The sequence below is a fragment of the Sebastes umbrosus genome, chromosome 24 (assembly GCF_015220745.1).
Source record: "Sebastes umbrosus isolate fSebUmb1 chromosome 24, fSebUmb1.pri, whole genome shotgun sequence".
Lineage (NCBI taxonomy): Eukaryota > Metazoa > Chordata > Actinopteri > Perciformes > Sebastidae > Sebastes > Sebastes umbrosus.
In genome coordinates this window covers 7,376,131-7,393,773 of record NC_051292.1, presented here as the reverse complement: position 1 = coordinate 7,393,773, position 17,643 = coordinate 7,376,131, and the positions used below count along the sequence as shown (strand labels likewise).

Here is a 17,643-nt window from a genome sequence, read left to right as displayed (position 1 = left end):
CAGCCCTCACTAACTGGCCAGTCAAACCAAAACTGAGCTCTGACCTCAGGCTGTGTCTCACATAGCTCAGCTACGATTTCCAGCAGAGTATCTGACTTTTGTGAAAATATCCTCCCTTGAGGTTTTGCATTGTATTTTGAAGCTAGTATCACCAGAGACAAGGAACATATACAGAAATACAGGTTTGTTTTTAATAGGTCCCAAATATCCTACTGTTACTATATTACATATCAGATGATTAAACTGTCAGTAGGGGCCTACTAGACCCAGTAGTAGGTTTTATCATCTATTCACATGGTAGATCACCGAAAGAAGGCATAAAAGAACACAACAGCGTCCTCTAGCGACCGTAGTAATTCTGACAGGAGCAGAAGCGGAAGTCAGGCACTGTAGTATAGACAGTGTGAAACTCCATAAGGGGTGGAGGACGGGGACGATGGACTGGACATAAAACACAGGAGACCAGAGTTTGCATCCCGTGTAAAACCAACAATATGTAGTTGTCCTTGTGCGCGTAGTTATTCCAACCCAAAATACAATGTTTAAACTTAAACTTAACCAAGTATTTTTGTTGCCTAAACCTAAAGAAGTTGCAGTTTTGTTGCCTAAACCTAAAGTTGTGGTTTTGTTGCCTAAACCTAAAGAAGCCTTTTTGTTTGTGCTCAAAATGTAACGTTTCATTCAGTTTTGCATGTTGAACATGTTGCTTTTAAGTTTCACAACGTAGTAGGCGTAGTAGGCCCCTAATGACCCATATCTATGATCCTTATAGCGACTGATAACGCCTATTTAATGGCCTGATGACAGTCGAATTAGGTGAACAGTTGGACTATATATGTCGATATAAGTTTAGCTGAAAGTGACTTTTCCTGCTTCTCTGCTGAGGCCTCTTCCTTTAATGATGTCAGAAGGAGCTTGAGAGTCATAGTGGGTAGATGGAGTGGATGGAGAAAGAAACAGTTGTCCAAAAATCTCAACAAGTCTGGCTAGCCTGCACACACTGCAGCACTCAGAGCCAAATGACACTCTCCATGGTTGTTCCAAACCCCCATGCATTTTGCCTCTGAAAAGACTCCAAATGGGGCTAAATTTAGAGTGCTGGCCTTATAGGGTGCCTTCCCCTTCATATAGCCAGCATATCAATATGAGACAGTCAAAGACAGGACAACGTTGAGCGTGTATTTTTCATCTCATCGTCTCTTGCTATCAGCCATACTTCTATCTTGTAATTAAATCTAATTGCACATTCAGAGCAATACAGCTTGATGGGTCTGGCTAATTGGTCCCATATTAGAAACCATAATTACCAGTGTGGCCGCAGGATAATGTGTTTTGCATCACCATTGTCACTCATTTCTGGCAGCAGAAGCATCCAACACCTCCTGTGGTCTCTTTTCCATACATGGATTTAGGTTTGTGTGCTTGTAGATGTGTGTAAGATACTTAATTAATTCCGATTAAAAAGGGTTCATGCAAATCAGACCGACACAATGCATAAAAATTAGCATTACGGTAAAGTGCTTGAAGTGAAAGAGGAAGATGCATGTGTTTGAAAAGGGGTATTCTGAGTAAATCAGTGAATGAATGAATCACTGCATATCTGTGGACATGTTATCTTGAATGTACACATAAATAACATCCAGATGGTGATAATAAGAACAAGCACAAGCATCCTTCACTGTGTCACAGTGTTAAGACTCCCCCGCCTGGAGTTAGTGATAAGATTAACAGTAAAGCACATATCCACGTCTGCACACACTGGGCTTGTTATCTACAGTAGGAAGCTGATAAGGTGTAAATATATATATAATTTTTTCTGCAATTCAACACATATGGACAATTTTTTCAATTACTCTACATTGGTTCATGTGCAATAGTTACATAAATGCACTTGAACCAAAAAGGGACTGATTTACTTGCTGTTTTCTACCTTACTATTCTTGTCACTTGTCAATTGTTAAGCAAACTTTGGAAATGTCGCAAAAAAAGAAATGCAAATAAACTCGGCTACAGTGTAGTTTGGTCAGAAGTTGGCGCTATAGGCTACGCATGGCTATAATCCACCAGTAAACGGAGTAGAAGAAGTAGAGGTTTCAATTGGGTTTAGTTGCTTTTTCATGTCAGCTACTATTTGCCATGTTTCATGCTGTCCGGTGACTAAGACGATATAAATATATATCCGAGAAGACGCCAACAGCAAAAACAGCTGATCAGTCATATGAGTTAAATGTTCATTACATCAGAATTTATTCAGCAAAAGGCGTTTCCAAAACCCATTTAGCACATCAACTCTTTTTCGACAAAGGCAAAAACCAACTCAAGCGAGCGTAAAAACGTTCGCAATTCAGGAAGTTTTATTGAATTTTACCATTTCCATACTGCATTTCTGATGCAATACTTCAGAAGTAGCAGTCACGCGGACAGGACAACTGCTTCAATTTGTCCAAGTTTAGGTGAACTGTACAGGGAGACTTGAAAATAAACAGCACTTCAGGGCCTGTATTTATCAAGCATCTCAGAATCCCTCACAGGAATGACACTTAAAGTTAAACCTCAGAGTGGGACTGAGAGATATTCACACTACCCACACTGACTTTCTGCAAGGAGAAGTAAAAATTATGATGATGTGTTGTACTTTTTTGACAGTTGCAGTTCAAGATATCAGACAGTGGTACAATTCAACACGCTAAAAATAACACCTTTTTATGTGTAGGTTGTATGTATATAGGTAAATAATATAGTTAAATAAATCGTATTATTATATCAATTATCAATTAAGATCAAGAAATCAAGCAATTATTTACTTGCGGAATTGTTTTGTCCATAAAATGTCATAAAATAGTGAAAATTTCATGACATAACATGATAAGTTTGTATGTCGTAACAACATGAAAATATCTTGTTATCTTATAACGTAAAACATTTTATGTTATAACAATAAGTTATCACATTTTAACATGAAAGTTTCACGTTATAATAAGATAAATGGTATATTCTTATAACAACTTTTTTTTTTGTGTTTATCCATAAGGCGGGTTTCTACCTGAAAGCCACCTCCTGCCGATCTGAACAGGTCATTCCCCTATGTTAAGAAAGTCCAAATGTTTTTCCTCCCGGTCCCAAAAAGATCACAGTTAGGACTGATGTCCTCCTCTGATAAATACAGACCCTGAACATTTTTTTAAAAGAAGACCTCCTTGGCTTTCAACTAAAGCTAGCATCCAATTCAGTTTTTACAGATCAGGTCGGGTGAAGCCTGAATGCTTATAGCAACTTGGTCATTCTGCCTGCCTTTGCTTTAGGAATATATTGTATGGAGGAATACAATCAATACAACTCACAGTTCAAAGATCAAAAACATTGTGCATCTCCATTCAAAGTTTCACCACAGTGTTTAACACTGAAGGCCAAACATTAGAAACTCTGTCACAGTAAAGTTCCTTTAGCTCTGCCTGCTCCTACCAAATCTTTTGATATATTGATTAGCCACTGCAGTTGCACACAATAACCGATTTGACCTGAATTTGGCTTCTGCTGAACACCACTGTAGGGAAAAAAATAACTCATCTGTGATTTATTCTAGTTATTATAGTGGGTCTGATGACCAAGAGAGAAAATAAGCTTGCCTACTCACCCGAGGCGAACGATTTAGAGGAAAGGCAGATTAACAAAAGAGCCCATTTGGTTAGTGGAATAAGGCCGTGTGTAAAGATTTGCCTATTTTCTAGTGTCTTTCCACACTTAACACAGTGTACCAATGTTTAACTTATATGCATGTGTTTATAAGACCTGCTTTCGCTTTTGTATTCCATCGCTGTGTCTCGTTACTGTTCGCGGCTCCATCGACCCAATTTCCACATGGGGATCATTAAAGTTTCATCTTATCTTAAATCTGAAAGCCAAGAAGGAGAGAACGAGAGAGCAAGACAACAGAACTGAGAACTGGTGGTGGTGGTGGTGGATATCAAAAGTGTTAATCACACCCTCCATCTCATCCTGTTGTCCTTGCGTGCACCATCTGACACTGCAGGCAGGCTTAAGCCGCTCTTTATTTTAAATTGAAACTTGAGCTCCTTACTTTGTTGAAGAACTCCGGTAAATAAGGACAACATCAGAATCAGAATCCGGTGTTTTGACAAGTAGGTTTTCACATACAAGGATTTTGCTTTGGTCAGTGACAGGACTGTACTACATGTACTCCATAATAGCATTAAATTAAATATAATCAAACTTGTAATACTGATGATACTGAATAATAATTTTTAAAAATATTAATATATTGTGATAAATGTACTACCCTTAATAGTCTGTCACAAGGCACACGTTTCATTGTTAAATAAACCTTGTGGTACACCTGATGCTGAGAGTCTGCAGGCTGACTCGATAGGGAGGCACTCTGTTGGGGGCTGACACATGCTGTCATTGACCTTTTATTAATTGAATATGCTGGCTGCTGCATTTTTATACTTTTTTTGTATTAATCATTTATTAATTCAGCCTTTATTTATTTCTCGGGAATACATTGAGGGTTGGACTCATTTTTAATGATGCCGAGATTACATTAGGCAACAAAAACCAATATACCAAATATAAACAAAACAAAAACAGGAAAAATTATATTTAAAAGAAATTTGACCAATAATAAGAATACAAACATCAACATTGGTTGAAATAATTATTTTTTAAAAATACCATAGGATACTGTACAAAATATAATAGGAAACCATTAAGGCAGCGTTTTTTCGCACGTCAATATATTTTTCCAAACTGTTGTTTTTGTCATGAGTATTTTCACACAGAAGGCGAATATTACTCAGCAAAAAAGCTACTTACTTTTTTTTACAGAAGGAGGTTGATTTTTCTGAGCTTTCAGACCACGAATGAATGTATTAATATGATAATGCGTTAACGCAAATTCATTTTAACGGCACTAATTTCTTTAACGCAACTTGCAATTTTTTACGTTGTGGCGGGTTCAGTTTTAAAGCTAAAATGAATATACTGGCATCATATGAAACTAGAAAACCTAAGGAATCCATTGGTACCAACCTAAGGAATCCATTGGTACCAACCTGAGGAATCCATTGGTACCAACCTAAGGAATCCATTGGTACCAACCTAAGGAATCCATTGGTACCAACCTAAGGAATCCATTGGTACCAACCTAAGAAATCCATTGGTGACAACCTAAGGAATCTATTGGTGCCAACCTAAGTAGTCCATTGGTGCCAGCCTAAGGAATCTGTTGGTACCAACCTAAGGAATCCATTGGTGCCAAACTAAGGAATCCATTGGTGCCAACCATGTCATACTAAGTTGGTGTGGAGGAGGCTAATTAACGCTCCAAACTTACGCTAAATTCTAGCGAGGAAAAATGTCTTGACCTCCAGATATGTGAATGAAAATGCCATTTTATGATTTGAGCGTATTTTTCATTCTAAATGCATTACCTGTGAGGGTTTCTGGACAATATTTGTCATTATTTTGTGTTGTTAATTGATTTCCAACAATAAATATATACATACATTTGCATAAAGCAGCATATCTGCCCACTCCCATGTTGATAAGAGTATTAAATACTTGACAAATCTCCCTTTAAGGTACATTTTGAACACATAAAAAATGTGCGATTTCATCAAGATTAACTATTTTAATCGACTGAATGCCCAAAAAACAATACATGATATTGCTCACAGTATCCCTGTACACCAAGGATTCAGTATGTGCTGCACCAAATGTACAAATGAGCAGAATGTTTCGTGGCATGAGCTGTGAATAAATTCCGGGCACACACGGTGTACAAATAAATCAGGCTGAAGTGCATCGTCAGTGCAGATCCAAAACAATAAATCAGAATTATTATCTAGCGCTTTTTAATCAGATTAATTGTTGTCTTTGACGTTATTTTGAAATCAAAGAAATCCTGACTTTACCTCCTCAGCCCTGGATGTATGTTTGATTTACACCCACTGCTGACTGCCGTACAAGAAGTTATTGGATTACTGCTCACTCCCTCTGTGATTTCACTGTACGGTTCATACTATAACAGTTAACGTCTTTCTCTCCTCATCTTCTTCTTCTCTCTCAGTCGTACTGTTATATAAATGTAAGCATAACCTTTCCGCCTGGCAGTGGGAAGACGGATAATTCCCTCTCAGATGTATCACCTGATACCGCTGATGTACGGCCCATAAACTCTTCGCAGGCACTAAAACAACAAGGGGGGGTGGCGTGATAGGAATGTGCGTTGTAGCAATGTCAACTTTAAACAGATAGCAGGTGCTTAACTCCCAGCTGTAAAAACTGACAGTCAACACATAATGTATACAGTCCAACGCCTCCCTATGAATCATGGGAGCGATGCGATAAAGAGCTCACAGACACTGCCGCCGTTCACTAAAGTTGATTCATTAACAGTTATTCTTTCAGGAAGTCTCATTGAGACCTGAACTAATTATATACCTACAACATCTCAATAATTACACAACAACATTTTAAAATCGTACAGTGTATGCTCAGTTTAACCGACCAAACTCTCAACTATATCTGTTTCCCAACGACTCCTTTAACATTATCAGAACTAGCCCTCTTATTTCATATTTGTTTTTTGGTCTCTGATCTAATTTCATTTCAATCTCATCATCGCTGCCATTTCAGAAATTGAAATAAAATGACAGTCCCTGTTGATCAAACCCCATCAAGCTTAGAGCACAGACTGCCTCTTCACAACCTTTATGACTCTCATCGCGGGTTCATCTATTAATTTTTCACTTAATTAAATCACATGACAATGAGCACTGTTGCAAATAGCAATTAGCCTAATTAAACTGATAGTAAGATGATCTGTAAACTCTTACATTGATTGTGGGTGTTTTTAATTAGTCATTTAATGGGAGCTAAAATGCAGGCCTGATTATTGAATGGCAACAAATAAAGCCCTGCAGTATTAAGTGTTAGTCACTCGTCTTTATGGTTGGAGTGCAGTGCTCAGATAAGACAGAATTAAAAGGCACAGTTAGACAGAAGAGTATTACATATTTCATGAGTGTAACAGATGATTTATTTTGTATAATGTATATAGACTAAGTGCATAATCTGTGTGCAGTAGCCCCTGTTTTATCCCCTCTGCCAACATCATGTACAACCTTAAATGTCCTCTAAAATGAACTAACTTTGAGGGAAACCACCTGTGTTTCATTATGTGTGTTGAGCAAGTTTCAAGTGATTTTTTGATAGCTGAAACCAATGGGCCCTTGGAAGGTGGAAAATACGTATTTAATAGCACATCTCCACCCGCATAAATTGGAAAATGGTTGTCAGTACTAAGTTTTAAGCACACAAGATTTATTGGACGGATTGTGCAAAGCCACTAGGTCATTTAAACGAATACTTCACCCCCAAAATTACCATTTTTGTATGCTTGACTTTCCTGAAGAATCATCTAAAACACGTCCGCATAAACAGTTTCATGCTTGCGCAGACACGTTACTTGTCCGTACAAATCCGAAGTGTTTTAAATAGTAAGGTTTTAGCGAAGAGGCATGTGTTTGGGAAGTAGTGAGCATACAACTGGATAAATGAGAATTATACTGCATGAATTGTGTGAGAGTTTCTAAACGGATGTTTTATCGATTTTTGCTGTCTTTTAAACCTGGCTTCCATTTACTTTAATTCATCAAGACTTTTCTTTGTTTCTAGATTCTTCATTCACTGTGGAGGCATGCGAGAAGAACAAAGTTTTCTTCAAGAATTCAAGACAACACGGGGTGAGTCATTGTTTTACAAATGGTCCTTTTTGGGGTGAAGTGTTCCTTTAATATCAGTCGAGCCCCAAAAGAAAGAAAAATTTACCTTTTTTCGTTCTGAAACTAGAAAACCTAAAGAATCGATAAGTACAAACCATGTCATGTTAGCTTATGGGGAAGAATGCCAAATAACGCTCCAAACTTGCGCAAAAGTTTGGCGAGGTAAAACTGTCGGCCATTTTCAAAAGGGGCCCCTTGACCTCTGACCTCAAGATATGTGAATGAAAATGCTGAGATGAACAGAGTGAAAACTGTATCTTATTAGGTAAAACCGATGTTGACAAACTGCATTGAAAAAAGGTAATAAATCGCAATATATCTTACTGAAATACTCCAACGTGGTCCCGCCACTGTGGGTCGGGGTTGGCGTTGTCAGCAGGAACCGCTGTTTGAGCACTGTGCAGTGCAGCAGCGATTAGATAGCCAGTGGGACACACACAGCTTCTATTTACATGATGAGTATCGAATGAAGTACTCTATTGGTATTGGTATCACTTTAAGGGTACTGTTACTTGTTTTGGCATTGTCATTTTTTAAACGATACCCAGCCTTAATTGGAGTCCACCTTTGTACTAGTTGATTTCATGCCAGTGCCTTTACTTTATTCATATATATTTTTGTAAAGTTGGTACATTTTGTCAGTCCCTAACTCAGTTTTATCAGTTGGAAACAAACCCTAGCCGACTATTTATTCCATCACAAATGGAGCAGAAAAATCAATCAGATAAAGTGCCTCATTGAAGCCGGACCCGCCAAGTTCAACATCCACGCCGCCTCAGCGTGGCTGCTCTTACGCAACCAAGAAGTTCTGATCCTGACAGCTCTCAGACATCCTCCTTTCAAGGGCACAGACGGAAAAATGAATTTGCGGCAAGAGAGGGGGGTCAGTGAATAACTATGTTTAAGAGTTTTTAGGATCTCTGGCGCTGCACACGATCCTTCCCCGCCTCCCGCCTCCTGACCTGAGCTACACTCAGGAATGAGTGACAAGGTCGAAACACATCCAATTCCAACTTAATTGAAACTTTAACAGAGTACAAACTAAACTTGTCTTCTTCACAGTGGCGAGTGGGTGCAGTTTGTTGTCAGGGCAACTGTTTGACTCTCTTATTGTGATGTGTAGAAAAGTGTTTCATTTAAATGGATGTGTGATTGTCAGTGCAGTGAGGAAAGGAAAAAAAGCCTTCGTCCTCTCTCCTTGTGTGACTCCTGCCTTCCTCATCTTCACTTGGTTTATCAGAACAGGATAAAGGTACACAGAGAAGTACACTGACCTGACAGAGACAAAGATATAGGACCTGAGGATTCTGGGAAATAATGGTTTGAAAGAAGCCTCAATCAAATGGCCTTGGGCTCTAGAGAGGTTTTTCTTTGTTAGGCTGGATGTTTTGGTTCCACCCAGAGAAAAATACTGGAAGAATGATTCCTTTTCCACATAGCTGTATTATTATGAGCTTCTGACAAACAGTTGAGATGTACACTTACAGCAGAGGAGCACAACAGACATTTCATAAACAAGTTATACCAAAAGAATGATCATTCTCAGTCTTTGTAGGAATACTGTAGATCAGACTTGCTCATGTTTTGGTTTTGGTGTTGTAACAGCAAGACAGGATCCTCTGTTTGTGGTCTTACATACACTAGAAAACAGAGTATTTCCTATACAATTCAATGAGGCTACACTCAGTGATGCTCCCAGTGATCAGAGTGACATGGTCAATGCTCACGACTCGTTATTGTGATTAAATCTGTCTTAGTTGAAACATTAAAACAAGGACTGTCAAAGCTAACGTGATAATAATGCGTTAACACTAATTTCTTTAACGCATTAACGCAACTTGCGATTTTTAGGTTGTAGCGAGCTCGGTTTCATCTAGTATCAATGAAACTAAAAAACAAAACTTGCACTAAATTTTGGCAATTTCACCTTCATTCAATAAGTCAGACAGTCATTAATAAATTAATAAATATCAATAATTAAACAAAATTATTACATATTAAATAATAAATAAAATAATTATTGTTTTTAAAAAACTATTGCCTGCAAACTGTATTTAAGAGAAAAAATTGTCAATCTTAATAATAAAAAATAAATTTCCACAGACCAATCTGACTTCAAAATAATAGCACGCCACCTCACAGTGTCACTCACACAATAACAGGACATCCTGATCTGGTATTTCAAAATTAAAGCCCTCTGAAATGTCATATATGCTCGATATATTCCCTCTAAATTTAGATTAATTTAGAGAATAATGGAATGATCATGCTGGTGTGATCATACGCATCAACGGGTTTAATCAAATAGTAAAAGAAAATATGAAAATATTGAAATATATATAGCCATATCGCCCAGCCTTTATTCCTGGTTGGCTTGAGTGTGAGTCATTGAGACAACATCGAGGTCAAAGAGGTATTGGCGTTTCTCCTCAGAGGCTCAGAGTTCCTGCAGAGGGTCGGCCGCTGTGAGGAATGCCTCCCATCAGATAAAGAAAGTGAGAAATGAGTCGTGGACTATCTCCCTCTGAGATCTCTGGTCAGGTCATCTTTCCAACAGGGCAGGCCGCGCTCCTCTATTGATCACAAAATGATTAGACATTAACTGCGTCGGACGGCCAACAAAAAGACAGACGATCTAATCAGAGATGCCGTGAGAAGTAGCTTCGGTTTCATCTGTCACTGCGGCCCTCCAGTCAAGCCCCATCAACTGGGCTTTTTTTAAACCCAAGTGACTCCTACGAGGTGCTAAAGGATCATGCTAGGATGGAGGCCATTTAGTTGTTGGTCAAGGACAGGATGGAAGATGAGAGGAGGGTGTCAGGGGAAGAAAAACAAGCACACTGAGTAGGCGTGAAGGCTTGTGGCATCGGTTTCTGTGTCTGTACTGATGGCTCTGTGAATCAAAGATACTTTTGTTAATTTCAAGTTTAATGTGCTATGATTTTAGTACATCATAATATCTAATTAAGTGCAAAACTATATTTTTTCTGCATCATTTCCTTATCTTTTTGTGTATGTATTGGAGAAGACGTTTAGGACGAGTAGAATAGAACTATGGTATATTGCAGCCCCATCACGACACACACTTATGTACTTCACATACACACACACAGTCATCTTTGACGGGCGGGCGTCATCTCAGCTCACATCGATCCGTCCCAGAGGCGAGTCATCCGGTCCAGCGGCTAATCACACAGATGGATCTCGCGTCCGACAGCCCGTCATAAGCAGTGAGACCGCTACTGGATCACTTCCTGTCACCACTGACACACTCCGACGTCAAGACACACACACACGCACACTTTTCTGTTAGGCACTGTAATATTATTTCTTTTTGCTGAAGGGAGCATCGTGTAAATATCGTCTTTTTCTCATCCCAGATATTATTTTATTCATCCCTTGTGGGATTTATTGAATTTATTAAAACAAATTCAATTGTTCTATTGAGGGTGAATTTTGACAGTTTGGAAAGCTCATATGATCAGATATGCACACTAAATGTGAATATTTTCTGGTTTCCTCTATGACAGTAAACTGAATGTCTTTGAGTAGTGGACAAAACGAGACATTTGAGGACATCATCTTGGGCTTTGGGAAACACTGATGGACATTTTCCACCATTTTCTGACATTTTATAGAACAAACAACTAATCGATCAACAAAGAAAATAATCGTTAGTTGCAGCTCTAATGCACACGTTTTCTTCACAGTGTTCTGAACTCACACACCTCTATTTTATATCTCACCTTATCTCTAAAACCAAATCTAAAATTGTAATCGATTTCATGCAAAATGCATAAAAACTAAAACATGTCGTTCATCATCACGTCACGTTTTTATCCAAAGAATTATTCTGCTTCAACACATATTTGTTGGCGATTAGCCTTTCAAAAACAACCAAACAAACGTTACACACTATTCAGATCTGCTAGCTTAGCAGTTAGTGTCGTTAATATATTTCTAATAATATAACTTTTCTCATCCCAGATATTATTTTATCCATCCCTTGTGGGATTTATTGGAAAAAAACAAATTCAATCATCCTACTAATGGTGAAATTTGATAAAACATATTGACGATTTGAACTTGTCTCTAAACCCAAATCTAAAATAGATTTATTTCATGCAAAATGTGAATGTGAATTGTGAAAGGGCAGTGTTTTGAGTCTTGGTACTGAGAGTGCACTGCATTTTGCCATACTTCTCAGTATGAACGCACTTGTGCACTCAAAATAGTAACTGTAAGTTCGTAAGTATGCTAATTGAGACACAGCATCTATCTCTCTCGAGACCGCGCACTCGCTAACGTTACGAACACAACCGATGCACTAGTGGAAAACCCTGATTTTGAGTTGAGGGTCCAACAAAAATATTCATGAAACGTAAGACTCAACCCCCGTCCCCACTCAAATAATTTACATACAGTCCCTTAGCATGCCTGTGAGGACGCTGACTAGACTCACTTCCACAAAGCCTTACTTTAAACTTCTTCTCCGAATGTCTCCTTAATCTTAATTCGAGAAATACTTTAAGGCGGTATTAAGTCCTCTAATGGGTGTTTTATTTATAAGGTCTGAAACTTGAAGCCTCAGCACTTGGCAAAGTAATCGTTGAGTCGCCGGTATTGATCAACAACCCTATTAAACCGTGCAGACATATTATGGTCATTCTGTGCTATGGGACAGTAAAAATTGTACTTACGAGGTTTAGGGTTGCCCCATTACACCGTCCCACATCTTTCCTTCATCTCTAATGTTTTTATGTATTCCCTTTTCTCCCTCTCCCTCTTTATCTTTTTTCCCCATCCTCTTTGTAACAACGGCTCCTCTGTCAAAGCCGGGCCTGGAGGTGGAAAATGTTTGAAAAGCTCTCATTAAAGTAGCATTCAGAGATCCAGACATTGAGCTGGAGGTACAGTCAGCCAGGATCCACACCAGTTAACCTTGTCCAGTCCTCTGCGGAAGAATTTAAATATTCATTAGCCTAAAAGAATCAGCTGGAGGAGATGCATATCATTTCCCTTCTTTAACGATGCACATATGATTTGAGCTTTACATCCACTAGCCCTCTCTGTGATGCTGTCGCCATGGTAACGCTGTCACAGTAGCCGCGTTTCACATTAGAAAAGCTGTATGGAAACGGCAACATTCAATAAAACTTCCTCGATTGTGCAAAAAAAAAAAACGTTTTATGTTCGCTTGAGGTGGTTTTTGCCTTTATTGAAAAAGAGATGATGCGCTAAATGGATTACGGAAATTACTTTGCCGAATAAATCGGCGAACATTTATCTCACATGACCGATCAGCTGTTCCGCTGTCGGCATCTTCTCGGATATTCCTATACTATGCTAATGCTTATCTTCGCCTCCGAAGAACAGGGAACATGGCCGATACTAGCGGATATGAACTACATAGATACAAATGTATTTAATTGTTCTTTATTATTAATATATAATATCGATATCGAGGTATTTGGTCAAAAATATCGCAATATTTTCTTTTCTCCATATCGTCCAGCTCTACTTCAAAGCCTAGCGCTCTTCCTGGTGGGCTCGGTGTGTCGCCCACGCTCTAGTATTTCCCCTCCTCCATCCTCGGCTCGCCTCTAAAACACACACTTATTCACACACATGCATACTATACACACTCCCTGTGATCTCACAGTGTTTCCCCAGGGCTGCTCCGGCACAAACAAAAGCACAGTTTAAGGTTAATACTGCTTCTCTGAATACACCTCCAGCCAATACTGATGTGTGCGCAAGAGGTTGAAGGTTCAGAGAATTGCCGTCTGCTCTGTTTGTGTGTGTGTGTGTGTGTGTGTGTTTGAAGCCAAACTGTGTCTGACAGGCTGACAGAACAATGAAAACTAGTGTGTGTTTCTGTCAGGGTTTAGGTCGAAGCTGAAACTATCCTCTCGTTCTCCCACACACGTGTAAAGGCTCGTAAACAGGAAAATTGACTCCTTTCCTCCCGCGTCTCACCTCTGTTGGAGCTGAAGCTTAGCGGGGCCGACAGATGGAATCATTTATTTACCGAGGGCTCGGCGAGCAGCGCGGCCTCTGACCGGACCTCACGCTGGCCGGAGATAGCGGCCTCACCTCGGAGGGCCCGAGGCAGCTGTGGGCAGCCGGGCCGCGGGTTATCACGCCGTCCACACACATCATCAGAGCGGCCAAATGGCCTGCTGTGATTTCGGCAGGATAGTGAAGCTCGTGCATGCGAGAGAGGAGCGCGTGTCCATTAATATTCATCTACCTCCCTTGACACCCACTGGGCGCCATTTGTCAGGATTATTTATATTTAGTAGTAGGAGATATGAATCTTAGCTCTCATTTATGCATTTTGTCGATTAGAATGTAAATACCTGGTGTTTAACACCAGCCGCTCTCACTGTATTGTTATTGAAATTGGTTGCCAAGGATTTGTGAATAGTACATTCTCATGGATTTATCAGGAACATGAATGAGATTAGAGCAGCAGAAGAGGCTTTTCATTTAAAAAGAAAAGAATCTCATTATCCACCTTTTAACTACAATAGGACTGCCAAATCTAATTTAGATCCTCACAAATATTTACCTCAAATATATTTAAAGACTAAACCATGATGGCAATCGGGCTGATCTATTCAATTCAATTCTATACGTATATAATATATACATTTATTTACTGGAATTTTAATTCCTGTTTGAATTTTGACCAATTTGTTGCTGCATTAAAAAAGGTTTAATTGTAATTGAGTAGTTTTGTTGCCTAAAATTAAGCAATTAGTTCAAACATCCTTATTTTAACCCAAACCTTGATCTTTTTCTAAATCTAACCACATAGTTTTGTTACTTAAACAGGTTCTGCACTGCAGGGCTTGTGCAGGTGCACTGATTGCTTGTGTTGCTGGACATTTGTAGGGGAACGCATGAAGAATTTAACTATTCATATGATATCATAAAAATCCTAGCATACGTAAAAAAAACGATTATAGCTGTTTGGGTTCTAAATGCTGGTTCCATTGACAACAGTTCCCAGTTGGCAAAGTTCGTTGGCTTGTATGCCAATGAATGTCTCCTGAGTAGGTAGAAAAACATTTAGCTTTGTATTGACGTGCACAAACAAAACACTGCCGGTGTGTCATGGCCTTTATCCGTTGTCAGACCGATAGCCGATGGGTTCCGAGATTGTGATCTCGCCGATTGCGTCAATGTGAGGAGAGTCCAATTTAAACTTTCATGAATATAATATCAATATTTTAAGCATGTCAACTTAATAATTCTGAATCAGGAGAAGCTGAAACAAAGTGTGAAAGTAAGTTCAGCTGTTACTTCAACGTGTCAGATCATTAACGCCTCATTTTCAGCTTGTAGCTGCAGGTTGTCAACATGAATCAGGCTGCCATTAAAAACGTTGACTAGTTGACACTATAGGAGTATATAGTTCAGTATTAAATACATATTTCTTTCGTTCTTTTAGTGTTGCTAACGCTAACCTGTATGGGACAGATTCACTTTTCCCTACCTAAACACATTTTTATGCATACTCTTATAAGTAAATGTCCAAATGTAGAAGACAATGCCGACTTCAGCTCTGGAGACGCTGCATTCTAGCAGTGCGCGTGTGTGTGTGTGTGTGTGTGTGTGTGTTCCCAGTGCCCCTTAGTAGAGTGTTATTTACCAGAAGGAGTGCTGAAGCTGCATGTCCTCGGCCTGTGCTGCCATCAGCAGTGGCAGGGATGTGTGTGTGTGTGTGTGTGTGTGGTGGACAGACGAGGAGACAAGGTAATTACCACAGGACCCTTCATCTGGCATCCGCTCAGCTCTCAGGTTCAACAGAGCAGCTAACAGGAGCTCTGTCAGCTTCCAGCGAGGACGCCGAGCAGGTGTGTGGCCTAAAAAATTAAGACTTTTTTTTTTTTTTTACATGGACAGTGGAGGACATCTGCAGGGAGCACATGTTACATAAAAACCTAAGAGCGTGTCTCTGCGTTGTCTCTGCATCGTGTGCATCTCCTCCCCCCCCCCAGCTTCACTATTGCCTGGAGCTGCTCCTGTTATCTAGACAGGTGCAGTTGTCTGCGCCCTGCTATATAATGGGATGTGTTCCACGGCCGTGCCGTCTGCCAGCGCTGAGATGGTGTTCCTGATAACTCCTCGGCCTCTGATAGAGGCTGGGGCTCTGCAGCAGGGTGAAGCGCGGTGAGGGAATACTGCCACTGGGCAGCGGCTCTGCACATATGTTTGGACTAGCGCTAATCCTCCGTCTCCGTCGGCTCCCTCCAGGTGTTTTCCTAGGTAAATTAGTTATTGTGAATAATGTGTGTGTGTGTGGAAGTGTCTGTTCAGACGTCCATGACTTCATTAGCCGCCTTGTGTTAGAGCTCGACTTGGGAGGTTTCCCACTGAGTAGGTCCGTACTCAACACCAGGACTGTGGTGGTGAGCATGTGGCCTTTTAATGTTGCGGAGCCACACCTCTATGGCTGAGAACAGGGTGCTGTGTTGTCAGGGGGCGTCACATGGACTCATGGGAGATTTGTGCTGCATGTATGTGCACATAGACTTTCATATGCATTTTACTAGTTCTACGTTGTAAGGAAATCTGTCCATAGAAAAACTCTGAATGGGGGGAGATACGATTTTTTATCTCTGCCAGGAGATTATGTATTCGTTGTGCGTATGTCTGTCTGTCCGTGGCTAATCTCGCATACTGCTGGACCCATCAGCCTTTTCTTTTTTTTGTGAGTGTAAACACTACTTAGCTGTAAGATGAGAAAGTTTGTGACCCGGCCGCCATGTTAAGATCAGTTGAGGAAATACCAAGCACCGCCCACCAGCCGGAACAAACTTTTTTACAGCTAAACAGTACACTACAAGATGTTTCTGAAAACATGTGAGGAGAGAAATAGGCGTTACAGTAACAGAAAAATAATTCATATTTGACCATTTGATCGCAGTTTGCGAGTGATTGACAGCTTCCTCCGTTGAATAAACAGCCAATAGGAACGCTCTCTCTCTCTCAAATGACCTGTGATTGGCCAAAGTCTCCCGTCACGGGCTAGATTTTGTTTAAAGCCTGAAAACAGAGCCATGAGGAGGTGCAGAAGTCTAGTTTTCTCTCAGAGCACTTGAATTACAATATGCTGAAAGGCTATTATGGAACAAATCCTTAAAGCAACACTACACTACAATTCCGGCTCATTTTTGGAGAAACGATGCCTCAAATCACTATTCATTATCCTCAAAGAGAGGACGGTGCACTCGAAAGAGGTCTAATTTAATCAACTAAGTGCTGAAAACAACCATTTGTGTTCAGAATGGAATATCACTTATCTCAATTCCCGTCCTATCCATCATGAGCTGAAGTACCACTTTTTTTTTTTTTCGATTGGTGGTTGCTTCATTTTTTGGAGTGAAACACTTCATGTGAATATCGCATGCTATTCACATCGCTCAGTGTCTGGGAGATCGGGGCATTTTCCGTCCCCATAGAAACTGCTGCCATATGGGCAGAGGAGCATGATGGGAGAAAGGTGATCACTCCGAATGGTAATGTTAGAGTGGATTTGGAATACTTCAAGCCGCCTATCTAACAGTCTGTTATTCACTTTACTGTGTTTGGTTTAGATTCGGTGCTTTTGATGGAAGTCCTCAGGATATTATACTCACACAGTATTATGTACGTCTGATTCATCACTTTGCTGATGGACGTCGCAAAAGGGAAAATAAAAATTACAGAGAAACACCCCGAGACTCTCCAGAGCCGGATCAATAGCGGAGAATTTACAAGCCCATCAGAGACTTATCGCTGCCGCCGCTGCTGCTCCTGCTGCTTTAGTGTTGAAGGTGCTTGTAGA

The 17,643-nt window shown here is 40.0% G+C and overlaps 1 protein-coding gene across 4 annotated transcripts in view; it reads left to right on the top strand.

Moving 5' to 3' along the window:
* The window catches only part of LOC119483889 (beta-1,3-galactosyltransferase 1-like), a 112,288-nt gene that overhangs the window by 78,902 nt on the left and 15,743 nt on the right, over nt 1–17,643 (top strand). For 2 of the 4 annotated variants that reach the window (XM_037762365.1, XM_037762366.1), the window contains one exon: nt 7,699–7,766. The exons of the other annotated variants lie outside the window; for them this stretch is intronic. The gene's annotated coding sequence lies outside the window, so the exon portion shown is untranslated. The remainder of the gene's footprint in view (nt 1–7,698; nt 7,767–17,643) is intronic. 4 annotated transcript variants of the gene reach the window in all.